We start from the raw sequence: 21,592 nt of genomic DNA, 5'->3' as shown, positions 1-21,592 counted from the left end.
CATGTCAAAAGATATGAGAAAAGCATTTGACAAATTCAACATCCATCCATGATAAGAATTCTCAACATACCGAGGATAGAGGGAAAATACCTCCACATAGTAGAGACCATACATGACAAGTTTACAGCTGACACCATAGTCAATACTGAGAAGCTGATATATTTTCCTCTAAGATCAAGAACAAGACAATGATGCTCATTCTTGCCACTTCTATTCATCACAGTACTAAGAGTCATGGTCAGGGAAATTTTGCAAGAGAAAAAAAAAATGGGGGGTGGGCATCCAAATCAGAAAGGAGGAAGTAAAAATGTCTGTTTGTAGACAACACGATTTCATAAATAGAGAACCCTAAAAACTCCATTAAAAGCTTGTCAGAACTAATGAACTAATTTAGTAACGTTGCCTGATAAAAAATCAACAAACAAAAATCAGCTGTATTTCTATATACTAACAATGAACTATCCAAAAAGAAATTAAGAAAACAATCCCTTTTATAATAGCATCAAAAGCAATTAAATACTTAGGAATAAACTTAACCAAAGTGATTAAATATTTTTAAGCTGACAATTAAAATACATTGATGAAAGAAATTAATAAAAACACAAATAATGGAAAGACATCCATATTCATTTATTGTTAAAATGCCATACTACCTAAAGCAACCTATAGATTTAGTGTGATTCCCATTAAAATTCCAATGGCATGTTTACTGAAATAGAAAAAAAAAGTTAGATTTCATATGGAAATATATAAAATCCAAATAGTCAAAGTGATCTTGAAATGGAAGAACAAAGCTGGAAGTATTACACTTCCTGATTTTGAAATATATTACAAAGCTCGGTAATTAATGTGGTATGATACTAGCACAAAAATAGACATATAGACCAATGGAACAGAATAGAGAGTGCAGAAACAAACCTATGGATATACGGACAACTGTTCTTCCACAGAGTGCAAAGAATACACCGTGGGGAAATTGAGCATCTCTTCAACAAATGTTGTAGGAAAACTAAATAGACACATGCAAAAGGATGAAAATGCACCTGTATCTTTCACCATATATACACATCAACTCAAAATAGATTAAAGGTTTCAATATAAGACCTGAATTTATAAACACTTAGAAGAAAATATAGAGTGGGGGAGCTTCATGACATTGATCTTGGCCATGATTTCATGGATATGACACCTGAAGCATAGACATCAAAAGCAAATTAGACATGTGAGACTACATTAAAGTAAAAAAAAAAAAAATCTCTACAGCAAAGGAAATGAGAGTTGTGGCATTCCCTGACAGTTGGATTCTCCCTTTTTTGTAATGCAAGTGTCTGATTTAAACTTTGATTGCAGAGATATCACTTCAACAATGGTTGTCTTGAATAAACACTTTGCCAGCCACATGACTAGATAAAGAGCCAGGCTGCACCCCACCCTCATTTTAGGATGCGTGTTTCTCTGAGTCATTTGACACATTCTTCCATTATCTTCTATTGTCTTCCACAGAAGATCTAGTGTTTCTATGTCATTTTGTATGGATCATAGCTTTTGGTATGAATCTAGGCTCTATTCTAGCACCACTTCCTTGAATTCTTGCCAAGGTTAAATGTTGTAATACAGGAGACTGCTCCTAAATGGGTAAACTTTCACTTTCTCAACTTTATATTCTGCCTCTTTCATCAAGCAAACTCTAGTCTCGTGCATACTCTTCCAGGTTCTGATCTTACAAGTTCTTGCAGCCACTTCAAAGAGGGTATCATCTCTTTCCTCTGTTAGCAAGGCCAGCACTTTTTGACTGGGTTATAATGGAATATAAAAATTATGTTGTGGTGTCCAGGAAAGGAGGAGAGCAGTGTATGTGTTTTCCTGCCAGAAGGAAACCTCTGCTTCATCTTTAAGAAAAGAAGTACACTAGAGCAGAACATAATAGAGTAAGATAATATTACATGTCTAAAGGGTTCAGAGGAATCTTATTTGATTCAAGATTTTCTAGAACATTGAGTCAGATGTATCCATTCAATGTCTTAACCCTTTACATTTCTCCAATCAGGCATCTTGCTGGTCCAGACTTTCCCCGATTGAGTATTCAATCTCTTCTGGAACTCTGTTATAACTATGTGCTGGGTCTGATGCTGGTTTTTGTTTTCTGCCAATCACTCACAAAAAAAAAAAAAAAAAAAAATGAAGGTTACTTCATTAACTGCCAAGGTGGTATTCTGGCTTTTATGCATAGTCTTTTAGTTGGTGGTTAATCATCTCATATTTAGAACTTCCATCCAGTTTCATAGCTCGTACTTCTGAACTTCTGATATGCCTGAGATACTGCACTTGCCCGTGTATTTGCTTTCATCAAAATCTCATTCTAGTTTATCACAGATGAACATTTTAACACTGCACATTTACATGATGCCAGGGGTTAATGATGTTTTATCTACTACCAGTAAAAGTTCCTCATTGCCAGATGACCAACTGATGATTCAACTCCAAAATACCATTATTGTTCTTACTTCCTTAAATTACTTCTGACATCAACCCTCTTAGGTAAAGTTTCCAGGAAATAGATTTAAACAGAGATTTGCTTGTAGAATATTTATTGGAGACTGCCTTCAAGATAAACACCTGTGGAAGAGTGAAGGAAGTAAGAATGGGCTGACAGAGTTGTTCAACTGCAATTCAGGAAGCCCTGGAGCTCAGAGGTAGCTTGAGAATTGCTTGGGATTGAGAGTGTGGCATTTACACTTCTGCTGCATCATTGGATGTAGGTTGCCCATGAGAAGAAGGAAATATTTTCCTGGTGTTAGATCACAAGAGTGGCAACCCTCAGGAATTGGTAGAAATCTTTAAAAGAACATGTGACTTTCATAGGGTATGCCTTAAGGCTGAATTCTGTATCCTAGGGTCTTGGAAATTCCAAATTATATATAAGTTACATCTTCCTTCTGATGTTTCTGATTTTTCAGGTACACGTGAAAAGGAGATTTATCACTGTGATTATTATTATATCCCTATTATTATCATTCTTTCAGAAATTTCAAAAACTAAAATGTCAAAATCATGTCTCCTATGATGTTGACTCTGCATTCCTTATAACATGTTGTTGACATTTATTTATCCAACTCCCATCAAGACATTAGCCTATTATAGTTTCCCCAAATGTATATACGACAGTTCTTTTTTTAGAAAACCTTCAAATCATTATTGATAACTCAGATGCAAATTCAGATTTGGGATATGTAAAACTAGTTTTTTAATTTTTATTTGAGAGAGAGAGAGAATGAGCAACGAAGAGGGGCAGAGAGAGGATCTATTATTATTATTATTATTATTATTATTATTATTGTTATTATTATTATTTTGAGAGAAAGAGAGAGACAGTGAGCACATGTGGGGCAGGGACAGAGAGAGGAGAGAGAGAAAACTCCAAACAGGTTCTGTGCTGGCAGCACAGGGCTCAAACTCATGAAGTCAGATGTTTAAATGACTGAACCACCCAGGAGGCCCTATGCAAAAATATTTCATACTGATAAATGCTACAAGCTTTGAAATCTTTTCCCATGTTACTTTTTTCTACATATAAGAAAATGAAAGCTTCAATGAGCTTCAAGGTGGTAGGCAGAGAAACTTGGTGTAAAGGTTCATAATGAAACCCGGACTTATTTCCTGCCTACAAGTTCCAATAACCGAATTTCTTTAGTTTCCACTATGTCCTTTTAATTTTTTTATGTTTATTTATTTTTGAGAGAGAGAGAGAGAGAAAGCGTGAGTGGGGGAGGAATAGAGAGAGAGGGAGACACAGAATCTGAAGCAGGCTCCAGGCTCTGAGCTGTCAGCACAGAGCCTGATGTGGGGCTTGAACCCACGAACCGTGAGATCATGACCTGAGCTGAAGTTGGACGCTTAACTGACTGAGCTACCCAAGCACCCCACCACTATCTCCTTTTAAGCATTAAATTCAATTAAAAAAATTACTCCAAGATAAACACCTTCAATCATTCTAACAATATTTTAAGTTAAGAGTTAATATTCTGTAAGTCTACTCTTTAATGTTATTTTAAATAGAATGGTTTTAAATGTGTCAATGAATAAAATCATATGACTCCCATTGAGTTTTGGCTTGTTAATGAGAATAAATTGTATATAAAGTGTGATTATTAGACATTTTTATTTCTTTTTGGCTACATTTTGTGTTCATGTCTATCCATCTTTAGTGGAGTTTCAGGCATTATCAACAGCTTATCAACATTCATTGAATGCTTATCATGTTTCTGACATTGTTGTATGTACTTGAGACTATCATAACTCATTTTCTTAACACTTAAATAAGGTAGATACTATAGTATCCCCATTTTCCAGATGAAGAACAGGAAAGAGAGATTAAAGGACTTGCCTGAGGCCACACAGCTAGTTGAACTAGGAAGGTTGTTCCCTCATCTGTGCAAGAGCTGGCTGAATCTCATTTGAAGTTTCTGATCAAATGTCACTTCTTCAAAAGGACATTTCCTGGGCTGTTTAGGTGGCTCAGTTGGTTAAGCATCCAAGTCTTGATTTTGGCTCAGGTTATAATCTCATGGTTCTGTGGGTTCGAGCCCCTTGTCCAGCTCTGAGCTGGCAGGGCAGAGCCTGCTTGGGATTCTCTCTCTCTTTCCTTCCCTCTGTCCATCCTCCCATCCCTCTCTCTCTCAAAACAAATAAATAAGAACTTAAAAAAAAGGGACATTTTCTGGTCATTCCATCTATTATTTAGTCCCACAATCAACTTCATAGAAATTACCACGATCTATAATTATATTTTTCACTTATGTGTTTACTTGTCTATTTTCTTTTTTTTTTAATGTTTATTTCTGAGACAGAGAGAGACAGAGCATGAGTGGGGGAGGGGCAGAGAGAGAGGGGGACACAGAATCTGAACCCGGCTCCAGGCTCTGAGCTATCAGCACAGAGCCCAACGCGGGGCTCGAGCTCACAGATCTCGAGATCATGACCTGAGCCCAAGCCAGACGCTCAACCGGCTGAGCCACCCAGGTGCCCCTTTACTTGTCTATTTTCTATCTTGTCAAACAGATTCCCTGTTTGCCGCTGTGTCACAAATGCCTACAACATTATTGTAAGAGGTTCATTAAGTGTTTACAAATGAATGAATGAATACTCCATTATAATAACAGATTAAGTCTCCATCATACTTCTTTAATTAAAATAAATATATCTGATATTTTTACTCTTTCATTTGTCCAAATAAACTTCAAGATCATTTTGCTCAAGTTTCATTGCAATTGTGGTAAATCTTTAATTCAGTATGAATAGTTTTCTTCTGCAAAATTCAGATTTTTTAAATATCTGAATGTAATATGTCTTTAGTGCAAGTTTTAGTTTTCCTTTCTGGTGTTTTGTTTTCTTCATGGAGCCTTTTCCCACTTATCAGTATGTCCACCCCTTAGTATTTATTATTGCCATGGCCTAATAGTAGAAGTGGTGCCAGTGGTAGCCCTCAGGGTGGCCGGTTAAGAGAACAAGTAGAAGCGGGAGCAGGACAGGAATGCATCCTCTTCATTGGAATTAATGCTGGAGCAGCAGTAGGAATTGTTGCCATGTGAATGGGATTTCTTGTCACTTCCTATTTGTTAATTAGTATTGGTTAACAAAGTTATTAACCTTTTTCAGTTAAAAAAAAAGTGCTTTATGAGTCCTAATGATTTCTCAGCTAATATCTTAGGTTTGCCGACGATGTAACATCATTTCATCCTTTTCAAAGCTATAATCCATTCTGTTTGAGGTTGGTTCTGGCTTGCTTGCCCTCAGATCCATTCTGTTGACTCTTCTTTGTTTCCAAGGACAAACAACCCCTGCAGAAGGCATTCCCCAGGTTGCTGTATCAGCTGGCTTCTGGTGTGTATGGACAATGGAAGGTATTAGCCAAACTTGGAGGATACAATACAGGGAACAGCCGGAAATTCTTCCTTCCCTCTCTGCTTATATCCCTGACATTAGCAATTTCTCCTCTGTGGTTCTAGCTCCTTTAACTGGGTGATGAGTTCATGCCACTTTTCCTTTATGTTCTTCCACCTTAGGGACTGTCCCCTGATTGGCTGCCAATCTCAGGGACAACTATTTAGCTTCATAGATCTTCCATCCTTCTTGTAATCATTTCCTGAATTCAATTATCTCAGTTTTAAATGTTTAAAATGGTTCTGTCTTATTGGTTGGATCCTGATAGAGGGTTTGGTATATTATTACCTTGGTTAGAAATGTTTAAACATTTAAAAAACTGTACTGATTTCAGTGTCAATGTCTATATTGACAAATATAATCCTACCCATGCTAAGTTTACAGAAAATTTAAGGGAAATATGAAAATATTTAGAAATTCATTGGGTTTCCCAATCCTTTTTAGAAATAGGAAAGATATAAATTAAAACATTTCTTTTTTTTTAAAGTGTGAATCAAAATACTTCTTTAAAAGGCTTGAAGTGGTACCTGTCAAACATCACAAAATGTGTTAAATTTTACTTAAAACTAAATAATTTAAATCATGCCTTAAGTGGCTGAGAAATTATAAATAAATGATTTTAAAAAATAAAGTAGAGGATTTCTAATCAAATTTCATGCATATGTGACTAAAATCTTTCCATAAGTAGAGAGTATATGTAACTAAAATCTTTCCATATGTAGAGCATAAAGAGCTATTGATGAAATCCACAACTTATTCTTATTTGAAAGATAAAATCACCAGCAAGGTTAGGCATCTTTCATACAGGAACTGCACATAATCCAAACAATATAAAATTATTAAGTGCCATGTACCATAGAAGTGGTCATTAACTCTGTAGATATGGTAGTAATTCTTCACAGTTGTAAAGCAGACCCTCTGCTAATGTGATTTTCAGATAACTATTTAAAAGTAGCTGTATTTGAGGCTTTATATAGTGTTTTATTAGTTATTTATTTTTACTCCTTAACCACTCACTTTTTCCCCAAAGTTTTATTCATTCATTCATTTCTTCTTCAAATAGAAATTAAGTGCCTACTATGTAGCAAGCACTTTTCCAGGAGCTTGAGATACATCAGTGAACAAAATAAATAGAATGTTCTAGTCCTCAGGAATTTCCATTCTAACTTTAAAACAGCAACAACAATAACAAAAACATAGTACAATATCTCTTAGTGTTTAACTCTTAACAATGTTGATAGCCTATACTGTATAATTTCTAATTTTTCACCTATAGGTGAATATATAAGCAATGGTATATATATCAACAGACCACCCTAAATATAATTCATAAGGATTCATAACCCAGGTGAATATTCTGTAAACAGATAAGAGTAGTTAAGTGATAAGTATTTAGTCCATACTAAATAGGGAAAAAGAATGTTAACAGAAACCTACTAATCTAATCTACTCAGTAAAATTCAACCTTCTAAAGGATTAATTGTTTTTTGGAGCATTTTATCGATGTTGGTGAGCAATTATTATTCTCCATTTTCACAAACTATAAGACAAAACAAGAGATTTAAATTTAGAGGGAATCTGTGAAACAATAGAATACATTAAAATATATGAAATCTTTGCTGAAGATCATAAACATTGGTTTAACAAATGTATTTCTGAAATGATATGGCCATAGTATAGAAAGAATGCAAATTGATAGGTTCTCAATGGCTCTTTTAATGTACCTAAGTTAGGATTTCAGTTACTTTTAGTGTTTATTTTCTTTTAATTTGCCATTAAAAATTTAACTAGACCATTCAATTAATCATATTTGTAATCTACTACGGAAAGTTTTGGGTGATAAGTTTACGGTTTTATTTATTTACTTTTTAAATAAAGTTGTCTCCTTTTGTAAGGAAGAAACAATAAAGATCACATTTAGTTTTGGAAGTCAAAGCCCTCTGGACCTAATTCAGGTAAAAGAAAGTCAGAGAGTTAATTTAATCTCTTTAATACATCCACAGAATTAGATAGTGGGTCTTCCTTGGTTAGCTGTTGGGTTCAGAATTGGGGCTAGAGTTGACATCTGAAAGAAGGAAGTATGGAAGCCCCAGTGACATAATAGCAGGGAGGGAGTGGTTCAGGAACTTTAAAAAGACTACAATATTTAACATTCAACTTTGATTTGAAAACTCAGTATTCCATAGAAAATTGCTGATTATAGTAGGTAATAGGAGTGTCTAGTGTGCAAAAATAGCTGGATAGGAAGAAAAAGTCACAGGACCTAGAGGACTGATAATACAAGAAGCTTTGGAAAAGCAGTTGACTGGCCAGACTAGATAAATGAAATGTCCCACCCACCCTCCACCCCTGTCCATACAAAGATACTGGAGAGTACCCCACCTCTCCACTGTATGTGCAAGCAAGATGGCAATCCTTGTTTTTGAATATTTAAATATAATGTCATTACTGAAACACTTGAGGACTTCGGATTACCTAAAGTCATCTTGATTATGCTAAGCTTCAAGTATAATAAAATAAGATCATAATGTATCTCCAGAGGTCTATCATCTAAACTAACAAAGTTCAAAATGATTCATGACAACTTTTATTAACTACTTGAGGGAGAGCATACTAGTTGCAAGTTAAATGAGGAGCTAACAATGGGAGTACACAAGAAAGGATTCTGACACTTCTGGAAAAACCAATAGTGCCAAACACTGTTTAAAATACTACCAGTAAAGTTGAGACACATAGACAATTATATGTTAAATAAATAAAAAATTTCAGCTGAAAACTTATTTTTTTTAAATTAATACTTGGAAGTATTAAATCCCATCTAATCTTTCAGAGCAGAAGCGGAATGAAATTATGTTTACAGGATATTCAAAAAATTCATTCAAAGTCAAGTCTTTCCCTGTGGTTTCAGGCTAAGAAACATATAGTTACTTGGATAATCCTAGAAAATTTGGGGAATCTTAATCTTTTTTTTTTTTTCCAGAAAAGTACTACTACTCTTTCACATGAGTATATTTTAAAACGTTTACAGTATTCTTATGGTGTAAGTTGAGGTTATCTTTTTCCTTTTGGTTAGAATATATCTCCAGGTTAATAACTGATGTTAGTGCTTCCTAATTACATTTAAGAAAAATCTGGACTTAGCCTGCATATAATAGCATTATGGATTCCTCCCATCCTTTTGCTAATATTTAATGGAAAAAACAAGTTGTAAACTGTGGTGGAGAGATATAGTGTGCTCATGCATGTACAAAACATTTATAGCTGGGGTTACCAATATCATAGTTACCTTGTAATGATATTAAAAAATAAAGGCGCCCTCTCTCTAATATTTGCCTTGGCAAGTTCATAGACATACCTTGGATTGAAATGATTGAGAAACAGTGATTTATATACATGGAGAAAATATATTTAACTAAAAGTAATTATATTCCCTTAAAGTTTTTGTTCTCATACAGTCAATAGGAAAATACAATTTAAATAAAATAAATATATTTATTTTCTTATAAATGTGTGTGTGTTTGTGTGTGTGTGTGTGTGTCTGAGATAATTTTATATTTACTTTGCTGGATAATATGAAAGGGCAGGATATTTCCCACAGGAAAAGGTACACTAATATGGTTTCAAAGAGATTTGGATACTAAAGCAAGTTCACCAACATATGTTGCTATATAAATGAATTCAGGCAACACCATTAACTAATCTATTCTCAGTTCCTCATTTAAAAAATAAGTTGATTGAATTTTTAAAATCTTCATATTCGTTTTACGTCTGATAGTCTTTGAAACAACACGTAATGAAGGGCATTTATAAACATTACTGCCTTCTTCAACACCAAAATGAATTTTGTTGATATGTTGATTTTTTTATTGAAATTTAATGTTCTGTGAAAATTTAAATTCTTTTGTTTCCAATAGCAACCAGCATAGTGATGGCCAAATGCTACATTCTCAGATATGTGTATTTTTTAAAAACTATAGAAAAATTTTATATTCACTATTCATACATGCATTCAGCAAATTTTCATTGCAGACTTAGTATATGCATTGAATTACCTCCTGGAGATAAAAATTGCAGGAAAACAAAGTGTTTTCCATTAATGAGTTCACAATTTCTTGATATCCTGCTTGGCAAGTTAGTTTTACTATTTTCAGAAAATCCTTGTCAAAACAAGTCACAGAAGAAAATATTATAAAATTATAAATTGCAACGGAAAAAGTATTTGATCTAAAAATTAAGTGTAGCCTTATGAATAAGACAAAATTAGCAATGTAAAAGTTGTTACCAAAAACTATAGAATCTAAGCAGGTAAAGCGATATGGAAAATTCCACCCTGAAAGAAGTGAGTCTAGAAATCCAGTTCCATTGCTTCAAAGATCAGTTATTATGGGACACCCTAAATATGGGGGGAAAAGTCTGATCATGAAACCAAACTGACTCCTTTCTTTGTGACTAATACTCTATTTCTGGAAATATGCATTTCAAAGCACCATGAAGAGCTGAAATTATGAAAGAAGAATTCAAAGGTTTGAAAACTCAGCTGGTCTGAGGTGAGGAAAAGAATGTAGGGTTTGAAACACCCGAGTAAATTACTCTATGAGTGAACCTTGGGAAATCAAGGACCATTCCCTAGAACGACCCTTTCCAGGGTCAGGATTTACTGCATATTACTCTTCACGATTGTTAAACTTAAATTTCATACTCTTTTTTTAATCAAAATCTGTCTCATTTATACTGAATCTTTTTTGGATGAAAATATTTCATTTGAAATGACTTCATTATTTTTCAAGAAATGAATTCATTACAATTTGCTCTTAACAAAACTCTTGACCCTTAATTTAGTATTAGCATAAGCATACTTACAGGAACATGATACACATTTTAAGAATAAAAGCAGCCATATGCAATGAAGAACATTTCAAACTATCATTGTCTTTTTGAACACCAAAATAAATTTTGTTGGTGTGGGTTTTTTTTTGTTGAAATTTAAAAATACATATTTAATCACTTGCTTTTCACCCAAGTATTAAAAATGTGATAAACATATGATCATAAAGAACCTTATTTTGAACGCGTAGGCCTTGAGGCAGACAAATATTTTCAATTAGTATTCCAGGAGTCAAATCTCTTGTCTGATTTAAATCAGCGTCATTAAAGCTATCATCTCTGTCAGAAAAAAATTAGAGTTAGCACATCTGCAAGGCAATGTAGCTCGCCAAGTCCCACTGTCTGCAGGCAGGCTGCCCAAACAAACAAAAAGTAAATAAATAAAATAACGAATGTCACTTTTAGTCATTTGTGCTGAAGCACAGTGCTACTCTTTGCTTGAATGGTGCTAGTGGAGGGAGTTCAAAAACAGGAAATGAAAGGGGAAAAAGAGGCTCTTTCACGAATTACTGAATCTCTAGACACCAAACTGCTTTTACCTCTGAATTCTCTGCTTGTAAAAATGCTAATTTACTTTTGCTCTGGAAAAAATTAAAAAAAATATGATACAAATTAATAGCCCGATATGGCTTAAAACGTAAAAGTTATTTTCATCTTTTTGATCATCTTTCCTTGTCAAAGTTTGCCTGGCCAAAGGAGCTGAAGAAAGCAGGCTGAAAGATGCAGTTTCTCAGAGATGAAAAATAGTCTAATTTCATGCACAGATGAAAAGTGTCTACACTTATTTGTTTAAGGGCTTCAGTATGAAAAAAATAGAAGAAAACTACTAAAATAGTAAAAAGCGGCATTTTGGGTTTCTAATTTTCATAAAATTTCTTAAATTACTTAAAAAAAATTCAAGGTCCTTAAATGGAAGGAAAAATGCATTTTTAGTGCATGGGCTGTTTTTAATTTTTTCCACCCTACTTCAGTTGACTACAGCATGAAAAGAAACCAAAAAACTATTTCACACTAAATGTACTGTAGGAAGGGAGTGGTACTAGTGGTTAAAGAGTGGGACTTTGTAGCTCAATTTTTTGAGTTCTATTTCTGGCTTAATCCCTGGCAAATTCTGTGGTTTTGTGATAGTTGCTTAAATGGTCATATATGGGTTTGCCTATCTGACAGCTGAGTGTTGGGAATAGTCTGCACTCCTAAGAAGCAAAGTGAAATAGAGACTTGCGTTCAATTCCCTACACAATTTGAACTCAGCTTGTATTGTCTATTATTTTATTATTCTTTTTTAATGTTTATTTGTTTTTGAGAGAGAGAGAGAGAGAGAGAGAGAGAGAGAGAGAGAGAGAGCGTGTGCACACATGCACACACAAGCCAGGAAGAGGCAGAGAGAGACAGGAGGACAGAGGATCTGAAGTGGGCTCTATGCTGATAGCAGTGAGCCCCATGCAAGGTTTGAACTCATGAACAGTGAGATTATGACCTGAGCCTAAGTCCCACATCAACCAGCTGAGCCACCCAGGCATCCCTAAGCTTGTATTTTAAACTTGTCACCTGATCCCACCTCTTGTGATATAATCCTTAAAACGTTTTATTTTAGGTTTGTCCTCATAATATTCCCTGGTACCTGCCATGTCTAATGTCTACTAGATATTGAAGTTGTGCCCATCCATCCATATCCAACCTGACTATAATTGTGTCCTAATTATTAAAGTTCATTTGGTTGTGTGAAAATAGGAACCTCCTCTGGTTAGGTTAGGCCACAAAGTAAATTTTTCTTCCCCTTATGAAGGGGTTAATATATCACAGCTTTATAATTGAAATAATTTGGGGCACCTGGGTGATTCAGTCAGTTAAGTGCCAGACTCTTGGTTTTGGCTCAGGTCATGATCTCACAGTTTTGTGATCTCACAGTTTTGTGATCCCCTACCTTGGTCTCTGTGCTGATAGTGCTGAGCCTGCTTGGGATTCTCCCTCTCTACCTCTCTCTCTGCCCCTCCCCCACTCATGCTGTCTCTGTTGCTCTCAAAAATAAATACATAAACTTAAAAAAAAATAAAAAATATATACAATTGAAATAACTTAAGCTTGTCATTAGTGTGGGTCACCATTCAGAGCAGTAAATACAGATTTCAATTGGTTTGCTTGATATATATCGTACAGAATATTTTACCTAAGAACTAAAATATGACTAGTTCACTTGCCTATCTGATACATGCAATGAATGACATTTGCTGTAGACTGAATGTTGTGTCCCCTCTCTAAATTCATAGATTAAAATCTCATCCCTGATGTGATGGGAGGTATTTGGAGGTAGGGCCTTTGTGAATGAGGTAATTAGGTCACAAGGGTGGAGCATTCATCAATGAGATTAGTGCTTTTAGAGGTTTCAGAGAGCTACCTTGCCTCTCTGTCATGTAAAGTTATAGTCAAAAAGACAGTCATGTATGAACAGGAAGTAGGTCCTCATTGCACACTAAATCTGATGGCACCTTGATCTTATACTTCCCAGGCACCAGAACAATGAGAAATAAATTTTGTTTATAAGTCACCCAATTTCTTAAAAAAAAAAATGAGAAAGGAGTAAGAAAATGCATCATGGAGTAACACTTCTTAAGGCATTTTCTTTTTTTTCCATTTTTTTTTTTAATTTGAGAGAGAGAGAGAGAGAGAGAGCATGAGCAGGGGAGGAACAGAGAGAGAAATAGAATACGTATGAAGCAGGTTCCAGGCTCTGAGCTGTAAGCACAGAGCCCCACATGGGGCTTGAACCCACGAGCCCCATGAGATCATGACCTGAGCCGAAGTCAGATGCTTAACCAGCTGAGTCACCCAGGTGCCCCTTCTTAAAACATTTTCTGAGACAACTCTCCCTTTTTTCAACACTTCTCACTTATAATGATTGCTAAATATCTATTTTTTCCTGTTTCCATTATGTTTTCTCCTCATCTCTTTTCTTCTAGTACCCTGGAATCCTCCATCAAGATACTTAATTTTCTCAAATGCTGATTGCTTTTCTTGCAAAAATACTCAACCTTTTATCCCTGTCCTAGGCCCTGAAATTCTGAGGAATAAATTTCTCTCGAACTACAAGATTCAGGAAAATATCTTAGTAATAGATTTGGAATATAAATGGACTCAAAGATGTCCACAGGCTATGAGAATAATAGGCCAGATAGGCATTCTTTGTGAATAGTCCCCAGGAATATTGCTAAAGACAAGAGTGGTGAAGACTGAGCCAGGTTTTCAATAAACAGTAAGTAGTATCTTTCTTTGTCTATAGTCAGAGACTAAATAAGCCAGTGCATATTTGTTCAGAACACTATAATATCAATCACAAAATCTCTGGATAATGTTTACATTTCATTAAGTGATTTATTTGAGCTACCAAGGTGTGCGTGTGTGTGTGTGTGTGTGTGTGTGTGTGTGTATTTAAAACATTTCTGGGGGCGCCTGGGTGGCGCAGTCGGTTAAGCGTCCGACTTCAGCCAGGTCACGATCTCGCAGTCCGTGAGTTCGAGCCCCGCGTCGGGCTCTGGGCTGATGGCTCAGAGCCTGGAGCCTGTTTCCGATTCTGTGTCTCCCTCTCTCTCTCTGCCCCTTCCCCGTTCATGCTCTGTCTCTCTCTGTCCCAAAAATAAATAAACGTTGAAAAAAAAATTTTAAAACATTTCTGATCATTACATAATTTTTATGTAAATGATAATCTCAAATAGAGATCCATTTAAAACAGTACTAAAGAATGTAGATTTTGAAAAAAAAAATCACTTTCTCTTAAGTAACAGTTTGTTCCCAAAGTAAGATGCCTGATTTCCTAATTAATTGACTCATTAACAGATTTTTCTTTCTTTACCCTAATGTAAAGTTCTAGGATTTAGGCCACTATTCCATTCAAATACTTGTGAAATCATTATCCATATATATGACATATTTTTGAGAATAACTTATGGCACTATTTTTGCTGGTCTGTATTTGCATTACAATATAAGTATGTTTACATATGAGTTAAAAAATTTATTTGTCAGCAATGATTTAAAATTGCTTATATGAATTTGTTGACATTTTCCTTCTTTCATTCTTACCCATTTTTCAAAATTTAATTAAATGTCCTGCTTCGGAATTATTGGGTAGAAACAACAAGAGAATACAATGGTGACTACAGGAAGCAGTGCTGGTTGGTTGTTGACATCAAAGTTCTTGGGAGCTTACACACAAACCCTACAGGATCCTTATTATCATGAAATGGTAGAAATGAAGAGATCTAAGCTTGATGGGACCTATATCAGCAGAATGGATCTTGTGAAGTTTCAACATTAATTTAGTAAAATATTCCAGTAAACTGTGGCTCAAGGAATATGTCATACTTTGTTTTGATTGTCCACACCTCAAAAAGCTTGTTTCATCAATGGCACTGGTGTTTGCCCTTCCTTCCAGTTTGGTTAGAGCTCCATGGTATTGCCAGTATGTTCCTGGGGGTCCAACCCAGCTTGGGTCTCAGGAATAATAGTGACTCGTATCTAAAGTTTCAATGCTTTAAAATAATGGACAAAAATCACTTAAACAGGATCTTTTGTGTTTTAAACAGAATTAAAGCACACGATTAAGGTAAGCATCAATAAAAGCATACAGAGTTCAATGAGAAGAGGAAACCAAGATGTTCAAGATACAACGTAGAATGAATGTGTAGTCTAGAAGTTAATGTGTAGTCTAGAAGGAAATATTTATCTAAGGCTTGAAATATCTTCTGCCTGAAATTTTTAAAATTTTGGGCTAGAAGTTCTTAACTAATACTTAAAACTTTCAAGATGTTCCATGCATTTACAAAATATTGATGTAATTATGATATTTCTTCTTTTTAACATACTGAATGCTTTTATCTTTTCTCGGAAAGTATAAAATGACTTAAGGTTAACGTCAGTAGTGTTTCCCGTCTACAGAAGCATATACAGTTATAGAATGATTTTAAAATCCCAAAAGAGAGTGAAACTTGAAAGTTGGAATTGGGATAAACAGAACTTATCTTCATTTATCTTTAAGAACAGGTTTTTTATTTCTTAGAAATGTAGTCAAAGATATGTCTTTAATTAGATTTATAGATTTTTTTAAGGCTATAAATAAGGTCAGTAACATTAACTTTCATTGTTTTAAGATTTGTAGTACTGGGAATTTTATTCATTTTAATGGTTAATCTATAAGAAAAAATAATGTGCCTGCTACAAAATACAAAAATATGTGTATTATAGAAATGCATTATTTATAAAGAAAGAAGTAATAATGAGAGCAGAAGTTTGAAATAAAATGTTTTTCACACATTCTGTTTCTGTGTTCCTAGTTTGAACTTTGAGTATGCCTAGCCTCATCCTTAAAATGAAGTTATTAAAATTGCCACATTCCTACCTCATGAAGATTTTATGAAGACCAACAACAACAAAGTAAGAACTTTAAATAAAAAAGTTATTATAGTGACAAAGGTGTTTTGCTCTTAAAAGCATAACTTCATATAAAATACTGCTTTTTTTGCAACCATTTAAATCCATGTGTGATTTTCCCGTCTTTACAGATTACACTGTGAAAACTTTTGAAATAGGATCTATTGTTTGTCCAGCATCTGAATGTGCAATAATTTGACCATACCAGTACTGGCAGAAAATGTAATATTGGGAGGGTTATTAAACACTAAGAATCTGCAAAACAAATTAAGTTGGAGTTATTCATCACAGATGTTTTAAAAATCAGATCTATTTTGATATTTAACCATATTCACCAGCCTTAAATCTTGTATTTGGCATTTGCTGTTGCATGAAGAGAATATATAAGACTGTCATGTAAAAATAAGAGAAATATTGTATATAATTCAGAAATCTGTTTTATGTGAGTCTTCATTTTCCAAAGCACATGCATTTGGTTCCAAAATGAAATGAATTGGTACAAATGGTGGAGGCACAAAACAGATTACATATGGCTGTCTGGAAACAATAATCATTTTAAGTCAAAAATACTGACAAATGCCAGTGGGTAGATCACTCTGTGAAGACAGGGTAGAGGTGGAAGAAAGTAGTCTACTTATTTTAGAAAGCGCAATGATATTTTTGGTCATCTTTGTTCCTTTTATTATTTATACTATGAAATGATAAGTGTTAAAAAAAACTATTTGTATGAGTAAATTCTTAAGAGGAAATAAACTCTTTTTTAAGAGAAATGTTTATTTATTTTGAGAGACAGGGAGAGAGAGAGAGAGAGAGAGAGAGAGAGAGAGAGAGAATCCCAAGCAGGCTCCATGCTGTCAGTGAGAAGCCCAAGGTGTAGCTCGATCCCAGGAACAGAACAGTGAGATCATGACCTGAGCCGAAATCTAGAGATGAAGGCTCAACCTACTGAGCCACCTAGGTGCCCCAGGAAATAATCCCTTTAAAGAAGTTAAAACTCTTACCTTCAGCAACCTTATTTTATTAGGAACAGCTAGTGTGAATCAAGATGATTACTACTCAAATGATAGTTGGGATGCCATACACATTGAAACGTCATCGGCATATATTATTGTTGTGATACTTACTTTGGCCATGACGCATGGTTCATGAAAATGTTTAAACCCCATCTTCTCCTTCTACTGATAGAGATGTTGATGCTGTCCTGTACCACTTTGTAAAAAGTCATGTTATATTTTTGCTGACACACAGGAGCTTAGCAAATGCCAAATCTATTCTGTAAAGAAGAAAAAAGATACAGAGAGTAAAAATATCTTGACAAAGGTCCAAAAAATATCCAAGTTTTTATCCTGAATCATTCATTTCTCATTCCTTTTCTATACTTTGGACAATTATGAAAAACTATGATAACAAGTATAGCTAACTAAAAGATATTTTTAAGAGAGAAGCACATGAATGTATGAGTCCATATTCTTTGCTTGTTGTGGGCTCATTACATTTTGTTTCTTTAGGTTATTTTAAACAGGATGGGTCTGTCATTTCTGAGCTGGCTCCTTCACCACTCCAACAGACCAAACTTTTCATCTGAAGATTCTGTTTTATCATGGAAATTGGGCTAAATTTGGATTTCTCTGAAGTTCTGTAAGTTGTTTCACAGGAAAGGTGCCAAAAAACACCCAGTCATCACTATGGGGTACTTGTGAGCTAGGATGGACTATGGAAATAAACTTTCCTGTCCTCTCCCCACCCCCACTTTCTGCAGTACAATGGCTCATCTGTGAGGTAAGAGGGACTAACACCATTTTTAAACAGAGCCTAATTTTTAACCACTCATGTATTAGAAAAACTGTAAAATAAATGTCAAACTGCTTAGTCATTTCTTTCTTAAAATAATTGACCTAAGTTCAAAAAAGGGCAAGAAAGACAAACCATTAGGCACAGTAAGAGAGGGATTATATTCAACAGCAATTTTCTTTTAAACATTTTAAGTATTTCTGATGTGTGCAAGAATTTCCCACCCCCGTAATAATTTCTCATTCAATAAGTAAAATTTGATGCAATAGTTTTAGTTATAGTAAAATGTTTGGAGAAAATGTATATACATATACTAGGCACATATATATGCATATTTTATATATAATATTTATTAAATACATTCATATCTGTGTTGTATGTAACAAAAATAGAATAAAACATAAGTATGAGAAAAGAGGAATGAATGCCAAATGATTTAAAAGATGATGCACATTTTCTGAAATCTTGCTATTTCATCTATTTCTTCTTTCCCCTAATTGTACCTGTAATGATTTAGGTCTTATTATATAGACCTACCTCTCTACCTCCAATACTTTATTACTATTTGTATTACCAGCATCCAGGTCTGGAAAAGGTTTCTTCAGTCCAATTTGGTTACTGAGGTCTCCATAATTAAAACATTGGCTCTCAATCTGTATTTCTGGATTCCTAGATATTTGTGAAGATATTAAGGGAGATCTATGAACTTGTCACATTGTTTACTAAAGCTCTATGAACACTGAAGTTTGTTTAGAAATTTTAAATTCCCCTAATCTGACTTCTCAGTTATCAAATTATTATCCTAGTTTCTCTGAGAAGCCACCATGGCAAGTCAACCTAAAATACTGCTACAAAAGAAGTGACTAATTTTTTTAAAGTTTATTTATTTATTTTGAGAGAGTGAGAGAGTGTGTGCATATGCAAGTGGGGGAGGGACAGAGAGAGAGGGGGAGAGAGAATCCTGAGCAGGCTCCATGCTGTAAGCAGAGCCTGACACGGGGCTTGATCTCAAGGATTTCAACTTTGTGAGATCATGATGACCTGAGCTGAAACCGAGAGTCAGATGCTTAATGGACTGAGCCAACCAACTGCCCCAAGAAGTGACTATTTTTTTCTCTAAACTGTTTCCATCTTGTTGTTGAAGGCTTACAATCAGAACAAATTCTACAAAGCTGAACAAACATCTCCAAACATTGTTTTCTAATGTGGCAAGATAAGAAATGTCATATAGCTAACTGTGCTCCAAATTAAAGACCTAGGTCAGGAAAACTGTTGTATTCTGTTACATTCTGAATCTACGTATAAACAGCAAGGACCAGCTGAAAGGTGACCTAGGAAATGATGCCCCAGGAAGTTATCTGTTGAGAAGTTGAAGGTGGTAAGATATGTGTCTCCCAGCTTCCTTCTGTTCCCTTTGTTGCTTAGTGTTGTTCTTCCTTTTGCTGAATTTATCTCCTGTAAATCTATGAGCTGGCTCTTGGGAGGCTCTAGGTCTGGCAGCTGTCTACAGACTAGAGGAGTTAGACATAATTACCTACTCGTTACCATGAATATACTGTATTTCCTTCCAGAGGCATTAATTCAGACCCAGGTTATGCCTAGCTGGGCCTTGGCCAGAGGAATTTAGACCACAGAGTACAGAAAGCATAAAGTAGTAATAACTCTATTTACCCAAGACACTTTGCCTGAAAGGACCCTTTCACCCCAGTGAGAAGGCCTGAGATGTGACCAGAAGGTGGGGCTTACTAGACTGACTGCATCATTTCTCACCTTCTAGAACAGTATCAGCCCATGGAATTCTCAGTAAATCAGGGGAGCTATTAAGAAACAATTTGGAATACCATTCATACATGTTGCTGCAAGCACTGTAACTATCTATCTCTGGATATTGAGTTTATTTAGGATTCTGGCAGCCTCACAAATATGTGTTTCTAAACTTTGTATTAATTTTTCTCTTTCACATCTAGGAGAAAGCCTATAAAATAAGTTCATAAATATACAAAGTATTGAACAGAAAAATCATGTTTCAGAAAGTTTGGAAACTGAAAATGCAAACACATTTTTCATTTTCAGAAAATGAAGGATAATTAAGGTGGTAAATTGACCTATATTTCCATCATAAGGTTCTTAATTAGTAATTGTACTTTCCACATTTAAACACAATATGATATTCAATCATTTTATGAAATTGTATTAATAACTTGAGGTTGGATTCTGAAAAGCTAGTTGGTGATATTTCTCTGCAGCTCATATAAGTCATCCCAAACATTCTGCCAACAGCATTACTAATATAAAGTGGGGTTTTTATTTTTACCTGTTACCTAAGAGGTTAACTTCTTGATGTGGGAATGAATCTTTGTCACAGAAGGTGACAGTCACGTTGAAGGTACTTTTTAGTTGCCTCATTTTGTATGCCTCATGTATGTTGTTAATTCCATCTTGGGCCTCCACTAGTCTCTGAAGACCTTCCTTCCAACTTTTAAACCACATAAATGGATTGTCTGATTAATATGATGGATCAAGAGCTATATTTTGATAACTAACAGAAAACTAGTCTCCTAGAGATGGGTGGACATATGCACCTCATAAACTTAACTGAGAATTTAAGCACTGAAATGTCTTAAATACTCAGCATAGGTCTTGGTCAAAGCTCCCAGTCTTGGTCAACAAACAGGAAAATGTATCCATTCACTCAGCCCATCTCTACTGAGCGCCTAATGTATGCTGGCTACCTTGTTGGGCTCTGTTCCAGACAATTTTTGAAAGGGACATCTCAGGAAATATTAAGGAACAAAAAGGAGCCAACAGGAGGGAATAATTTAAACTTGGAAAAAATGACCAGGGAATCTATATGCCAGATTTAAGTGGGTTACTTTGGGGAAGGGTGAGTGGAAGGAATTTAGAAACCTGCCTCTTATTATTTTCACTGTGGGGTGACCATGTTGTCAGCTTCTGAGGCCCTTTACAGGCGCTGTGGGCCTAAATGCTTGGAGATCTCTTGTTAGATGCTTTCCTGGTCTTTTCTCCTCCGCCTTGCCCCCTCATCCGGGATCATGTCAGAATCAGCTGGAAAATGAAATTACTCACCCCCTCAATGTCAGCTCCCATACATCTTTCTCCTCCTGTTTCAGGGTACAGTTCAGCTCTTTAAGGGACGAGACTGAATGAAGCTAGTGCAGAATTTAAACATTTAAGAGAGAAACTTGTCAGTTTCAGGTCTCCAAGGACAGCTTCCCTATAAGATCAAGTGTTTTGACCTTCTAGGTCCCTCCATCTCACCGTCATCCCTTCTAACTCTCAGTTTAAAGACACAAAAAATAAAATAAAATAAAAATAAAAATACTTTTCGGAGCGGGCAGAGCAATGTATCCTCCGGTTCCACGTCTGCTATAAGAAGCAGATTTTTGCACAAGGATAAGGTTACGGCTGCCAGCCCAGAACTCCAGCGGTGTGGCAAATCAGACGCTGGGCTCCTCCCCTCCCCCGCCGACGAACGAGAGGCTAACAGACGGGTGCAAGTAGACAAGTAGCTGTTTTTATTGAATACAGAAGCT

At 35.2% G+C, this 21,592-nt stretch overlaps 1 long non-coding RNA gene across 2 annotated transcripts; it reads right to left on the bottom strand.

Moving 5' to 3' along the window:
* Positions 1-544: 544 nt before the first annotated feature.
* On the bottom strand, positions 545-21,210 carry LOC109502506. 2 transcript variants are annotated; one of them, XR_006584595.1, is made up of 4 exons: positions 21,126-21,210; positions 18,613-18,707; positions 17,372-17,520; positions 545-2,616 (listed from the first exon to the last, which is right to left on the bottom strand). It is a non-coding gene; the product is annotated as an uncharacterized LOC109502506 (long non-coding RNA). The 2 variants fall into 2 exon arrangements; XR_002161126.3 differs by lacking the exon at positions 18,613-18,707.
* Positions 21,211-21,592: the final 382 nt, after the last annotated feature.

Source organism: Felis catus, chromosome C1 (assembly GCF_018350175.1).
Source record: "Felis catus isolate Fca126 chromosome C1, F.catus_Fca126_mat1.0, whole genome shotgun sequence".
Lineage (NCBI taxonomy): Eukaryota > Metazoa > Chordata > Mammalia > Carnivora > Felidae > Felis > Felis catus.
The sequence above is the reverse complement of the archived record's forward strand: the minus strand, read 5'-3'. Positions and strand labels throughout refer to the sequence as shown.